This window comes from Crocodylus porosus, unplaced genomic scaffold (assembly GCF_001723895.1).
Source record: "Crocodylus porosus isolate Cpor-Errol unplaced genomic scaffold, CroPor_comp1, whole genome shotgun sequence".
Lineage (NCBI taxonomy): Eukaryota > Metazoa > Chordata > Crocodylia > Crocodylidae > Crocodylus > Crocodylus porosus.
In genome coordinates, this window is record NW_017728918.1 from 16,808,203 (window position 1) to 16,814,406 (window position 6,204).

Sequence of the window (6,204 nt, forward strand, 5' to 3'; positions counted from 1 at the left end):
TGCCAGATGAATGCAATAAGCTGAACTGAGGTCTTCCAGCAATGTGATAAGATGCAAACTGAAGCATAGTAACTCGGTTTCCACTCTTGATTGGTTTTCCTGGTCCTCTAAGCCTGTGCAAAAGCAGACTTGCCATGAGGAAATAACAACTGATGCACTACGGATGAAAATTGGGATCTAAATATGGTATCGTTCTAGGGTGGGCAGAGTGATTTGCAGGGTAAACTACTACATGTCTGGTAGCTGGTGGAGCACCGTCCTCAGAAACAAACACTGCTGCAACTTCTGATACCCTTGCTGGATTATAATGCTGTCTGGAGGAGCTGCTGTCATTGTAAAAATAACAAGCAGCACTTGTTGGTTCTTTGTTTTCAGCAGCTGCTCTGGCACTTTCTTCCTGCTCCACTTCTTGCACTGTTCTGTAAACTGTAACATATGGATCGCAGCTCCAAGCATTCCAGTTAAGCCCTGTAGTAAACATAGCTGTAAGCCTTCATTTCCAGGTCTTGACATCCTCTCACCCAGTTCTCCTAGTGTCCACTACAAAAAGTTGGCCATCACTTGACCTCTCATTATCTTGCAAATATAATGCTCCGGTGCTATGTTCCATGAATTTTGAAACACTATGGCCCGGGATTTCTTTGTGCCCGTATGTTTGCTCCAAACGATGCAAACTCGCTACATGGGGGTAATCTGTTTCTCGAGGAAATCTGGTGTATGGAGACCCAGCAGATTTACTTTGCCATTGTGGCAGCCTCCCTTGAAATGGTTACCAATTTTAGCACTAATTAAGTGTCTTGCGTTCCATACTGGCAAGCTATTGACATCTCACTGAAGTCAGTGACACAAAGCAGCAGGGAGGAGTGTCTGTTCAGCATGGGGCTGGGGACCAGTGGCTCACGGTGCTCCTATGTCGTGTGGGCCCTTGGGTATGTGGCCCTCAGGGGCTTAAAAGTTGGACAGCCCTGGCTTACATTAAGTAGTGTTTGGAAATCCAAACTAAATAAGAATAAAACACCCTTTTACTTAAACATGTCTACAGTGCTTGCTTCTGCTGCTCCCTTCAACACGTTATTTTGCATGTTTATATTCATCTGACCCTGGAGTCTAATAACACTTGTCCCTACTCAGCTCCGGCTATGGCCTTGAGCAAACCGTTTTAAAAGTGCCACCAGAGTGACCGGATCCAGTGGTAACAGATGGTGGAAGGAGTAGCAGAACTGGTCAGCATTTTTCTCTTGAAACTTTTCTCCAAGGAACCTTTTTTAAAATGGTAGTGTAAGAGCGCTGTTGTAGCTGTGATGGCCCAGAAATTATTGGACCAACTGTGCACTTGGGATAAAGTTAGACAAGCTTTTGAATGCAAGACATTCTTCCTCAGGGCTTTCTCAGGTCTCCCCAGGAAGAGGACCTGAGGAAAAAGGGCTTGCATTCAGAAGTTTTCCGAACTACACCGTTGGTCCAGTAAAAGACATCTCCCTTAAGAAATCCTTTATTAAACTGAATGTTTCTGCAGAAAAAAAAATATTGTCTTTCTTGAATTTAGGGGAGAATTAAAAAAAAAACCATGGGAAAAAAAATCCAGTTTCCTAAATCAGTATTTTTCTAAGCAAGGAAGATAACTCTTATTCTGCCAGCCAAGCAGGAGGGTGGGCACTGAGGGAGGACTATTTACAAAGCCAAGAAAAGAAGAGAGCTCCTCTCTGCTTTTACCTCCGTGATCTCTGCTCTGCCTGGCTTCAGCCTTTGCCTGCATTGCAAGTTGTACTGTATCCTGTGCCACCAAGAGCACAAAAACTGCTCCTTTTCAACTGAACTACTCCCGGCTTTTAAAATGTCAGTTTTAACACCACATGCAAATACAGACCTCCTGGGCGAGGAGTTTTGCACAGATGAGCTCACTGCTTGGAGAAGCAAACTGCTGGGTGGTGGTCACAACGCTCCCTCTTTTTTTGTGTAGAAGAAACCTAGGTGGACAACAATCAAGAAATATTACCTATGTCTGCTTTTATTTTTGCTCAAAGGCTGGTGTTGAGGAGATTATGGGCTGGATTCATTTTTGGTTTCACACTGAAGTCAGCAGAGTTAGACCAGGGCTGTGTTTGGCGGTATTTCTGTATCCTGCAGTTCAGCATGGAATATGTCATCGTTTGACACAGTGTTCAGCATGTTTAGTTGTATAACTGCTAGAACAGATAAAGAATCAGCCAAGCAAACAATGAAATATGAAAACGGTTCTCGTAAAAACATCCCAGCCTCAGGGAATGCATCTGCCAAGACTGCTCTGTGGTGACATGAATGGACACAGCAGTTAACTGCACTCCAAGCGGAGGGAGGATTACAAGGAGGTGGGGAAAGCAAAAGAAGCCAGTGTGATACTGCCAACAACAGCAGGTTGCAATACTTAATCTCAGGGCTTGTGCCAATGTGCTTCGAAGCTGCTGTTGTTTTTATGAGGAAAAATGCAGAAAAGACTAATCTGTGTATTTATGTCTGTCTGGAAATGTTATAAGTGCCGTGCGGTCATTCCCATTCCAGAACCAAGGGGTCGGTATTCGCATGATGTGCAGACTGGAAGATGCTGCCAGAACTCAGCTCCTGCGCATGGTAGCAGAGACAGAGAGTGAGTAAATGGAGGGATTCAACAGACTGGGGCTTGGGTCACCCAGGGATTGTGCTAACGTGATCCTTTTTTTCATTTCCTAGGAGCGGGATTTTCCTGGGCTGATTTAGGTGTGTACAGCATTTTTTCTCTCCTACAAGTTCTAGAGAATGAATGTTGACCTTGTTACTTCAGGAAGCCCTGATTGCACAATGCCACAATTTAATTTTGGACTGTGAGTGTAATTCATACCGTCGTCATTTTTGGTGAACTTAGTGTTCAGGAAATGTGGTGGAGTGAAAGCCTCGAGGCTGAAGGCCTTTATTTATTCACCAGACAAGTGCATCAGGGGCATAAACTTCTTCATACTACAACAACCATGAGCCTGACCCAGAGCAGTGGTCACCACTAAGATTGTGTGGTTTAGTAACGGTGGTTATGGCTCATTAGCTGAGATACTGAATTTCTCTTCTCAGATGCTATAGCGTGGTGACTGCTTGTCAGTGATGACTTTTAAGGGTAACCACCGTAAGTTGGTCTTTGTGCCCATACAACCTGGTATCTCTCTTTTGAGGATAGCAGCAAGGGAGTTAATTATGCTGCTCTCTTTTGTTGTGTGAAGACATCTCCACTTGCTGCTAAATTGAGATCCCTGGTATTTCACATATGCCATCAAAGAGCAATGACTTAAATCAGGTTTGATATGGCAACACGTGGGTGGGAGAAGTTCTATAGCCCTTAGCTTATTACCAGTCCCTTGAGCCACGCAGTCATCCTCCACACAGCAAATGACAGGTAGAAGTGTGAAGATAACACAATGAGAAGTTGGGGGAGTAGCTGATATCACTAAAAAGGGAAGCAGGCAGGGCCAGAAGCTCTGGTAATAACTAGACCAAGATGGGAAGCAGATTGACTGCTCACCATTTGAAAGGTCTGGAGAAGGGTGGGTTTGGATACATCTGGACATGCAGCCCCTGAGGGGAGAAAATGACCATAATGATTTGCTGCTACTTCAAGCTATTATTAGGTTGCACAAAATAGAGCACGCTGATCTGTCTTTCGTATCAGATCCTGCCATGGCAGTCTCCATGCTGTCTAAAGGTTTGTTTGATGGTCTGTCTCCAGTGGTTTGTATACAGCTTTGCCTAAATCCAGCCAAAGGATAACTACTTCTGATTGGTAAAAAGACAGTGACATGTAGGAGTAAGCCTCTCTGGCGCTCCCTGTGCATAGGACAGTTATTTGGCAGCTGATTCTGCCAGGGACCTGGGGGGTTTCGTTGAGGTTTTTTTTGTTCAAGTATCTCTGTCACTCCATGCTCAACTTTTTCCTTCCCCGTAAACTACAGCACAGAAGAAATATTTGTTTCCACATGACAGTGCTGCATAAGTGGCCTCGCGGGATATTGAATTCCTGTGGTTAGAGTCACACACATCTGTGGAAGCTGTGGAGTCCCTCTTTGTCATGAAGCTGGTTCCATTAACTACAAGCTGCATGTGCTGACAGGTAGTTAAAGAGAGATGATCAAACTGCTCCAGACAATGCATGTCATGTTATTTGAAGCAGCTGACTCTGTAACTTTTAAAAATAAATTTGTTGTGCATGTGGGCAAACCTGTGGGCAATGATGCGCGTGCCCTGTGTATATTGCCTCCATTAAATTTTGTATATGCACTGGGGAGAGCTTGCAGCCTACTCTTGCTCCTTCAGTGTGAGTTGGCTGAACAAACAAAACCTGCTTGTTTGGGTGAGTGCTTAGAGGAGAGAGACTGCAGTAAAGGGCCCTGGTGATTTAGCAGAAGACATTTCCTGTAGTATTGAATCAATACCCTCCAATGCTAGAGTCCCTTTGGGGCTTGAGGCATTATCTTTTAGATGAGAAGTAAAATCACAATAATCTTTGCATCTAAATAACAGGATATTGTTTCCAGGTTCCTGGAAGGTGCCATGGCTTATATCAGAAGAGTAGGAAAGCCAAACTTGGTGTCCTTGCCAGATAAATAACAGTCCCTTTCCCTAAGGTCTCTCTGCAGTTTCCATGAGGCAAGGGAAAGGATGGTCCATATGATTAAGGTGCTGAACTGTTACTTAGGATAGCTGGTTTCAATTCCTGGCTCTGCTCACAGTTGTGACTTCCCCCATCTTTTTTTCTGAGGTGGAGGTGTTGTGAGCATTCATTGATGTTTGCAGACTGCTTACACTCTATGGTGATGAGTCCTTAGGAACATGAGGCTAGACATGTAATTCTTCTTCGTCTCTTGTTCTAAACACTGTCATGCCATTACTCTGCCGTCTTCAAATGTTTACCATGCTCTTCCCAAGAAAGAGTTGCAATTAATTGGTGTTGTGGGTGGGGGAAATTACTCCTGCAGGTATGTATCTCAAATTAATTGTAAGCGTGCCATAGTATATAGAAGAAATGTGGGCCATAAATCATCATTAACATCGGCTGGAAAATGCATCAGTGCCCCAGCAATTCTAGCTTACTTTGTCAGAGTGCTTGACACAAGCCCTGTGATCCGCATCATATAGTACATACAGGATACAGTAATCTATAACACTGCCTTTCCATGATTACTTTTTCATGCAAACTTTGACTTAATGAATTTGTCAATATCAAGCAACTTTCTTCCCCCCAAACAATTTTGTTGGTAATCCACAAGTTGTTATTCTTGGAGCACTGTTTTAACGAAAGCCAGTCTCTTTGTTGGAATTTTGCTGCTTTCATATTTTTATTGCAGAATTACACAAAAATATTTGGCTTGTCTAATTGTAGCTGGATGACATGGTATATATAGTTGACAATGTGTCATCTCATTATTCCTACAAAAATAAACTTTACCAGGGTTTTCTTCTCCTGTGTCCCTTGGCATTCTGCTAATTCAAATTCGAGAATGCAGAATGGATATGAAACTTGCCTAATAACACGAAACAAATGATTGTCATCTAGTGGCCGTGCTATAAGCATATCACAGTTCATTAATCTGTGTGTATGTTTATTAATCTCTCTGTCTTTTTAGCTATATGGATCTAGATTTGCAAATTCCCTGTATTGTACAGCTAGCATCTGTAGCTTCACAGATCTTAGCAACAGAGGACTGGAAGGGACCTCTCAGGGCCTCAGGTCCAGGTCCTGCTATTTCAGGCAACTACATCATATAAACCCTTTCACAAGAGGGATTTAAGGCTAGACCTGTATGGTTCTCTAGTCTGACTTCTTGCATAACACAGGCCAGAGAGTGAGCTAGAAAGGCACCTCGTCTTGATTTACAGAATTCTGTTGATGGAGAGTCAGCCGTGATCTGTGGTAAGTTGTTTCAATGGTTATTGTTAAATTTGCACTTTATTTCTACTTCATTCAGATGTGGGAGGAGAAAGGGTGTTGAGGGGTAGGAATGTGGAAGTTTGGTGATAGACGGATCTAAAAAGCCAGTTAGAAGTCATGGTGCACAGAGAAGAGATGGCTGCTGGGATGAGGCTTGAAGAACTGGGGAGGTGGCTAGGAGCTAAGGACAGAAGCTTGTTCCAGATTATTTCTCAGCTGAGAGACAACTGCTTTCACGGCTCTGTGCAGGGAGCAAAAACTTCCAAATCTGGTTTTAG

General features: G+C 43.5%; 1 long non-coding RNA gene across 1 annotated transcript; it reads left to right on the forward strand.

The window, feature by feature from the left end:
- Window positions 1-1,543: 1,543 nt before the first annotated feature.
- LOC109312185 lies at window positions 1,544-5,403 on the forward strand. Its single transcript, XR_002101719.1, has 3 exons — window positions 1,544-2,627; window positions 2,707-2,733; window positions 4,635-5,403. It is a non-coding gene; the product is annotated as an uncharacterized LOC109312185 (long non-coding RNA).
- The last annotated feature ends 801 nt before the right edge of the window (window positions 5,404-6,204 follow it).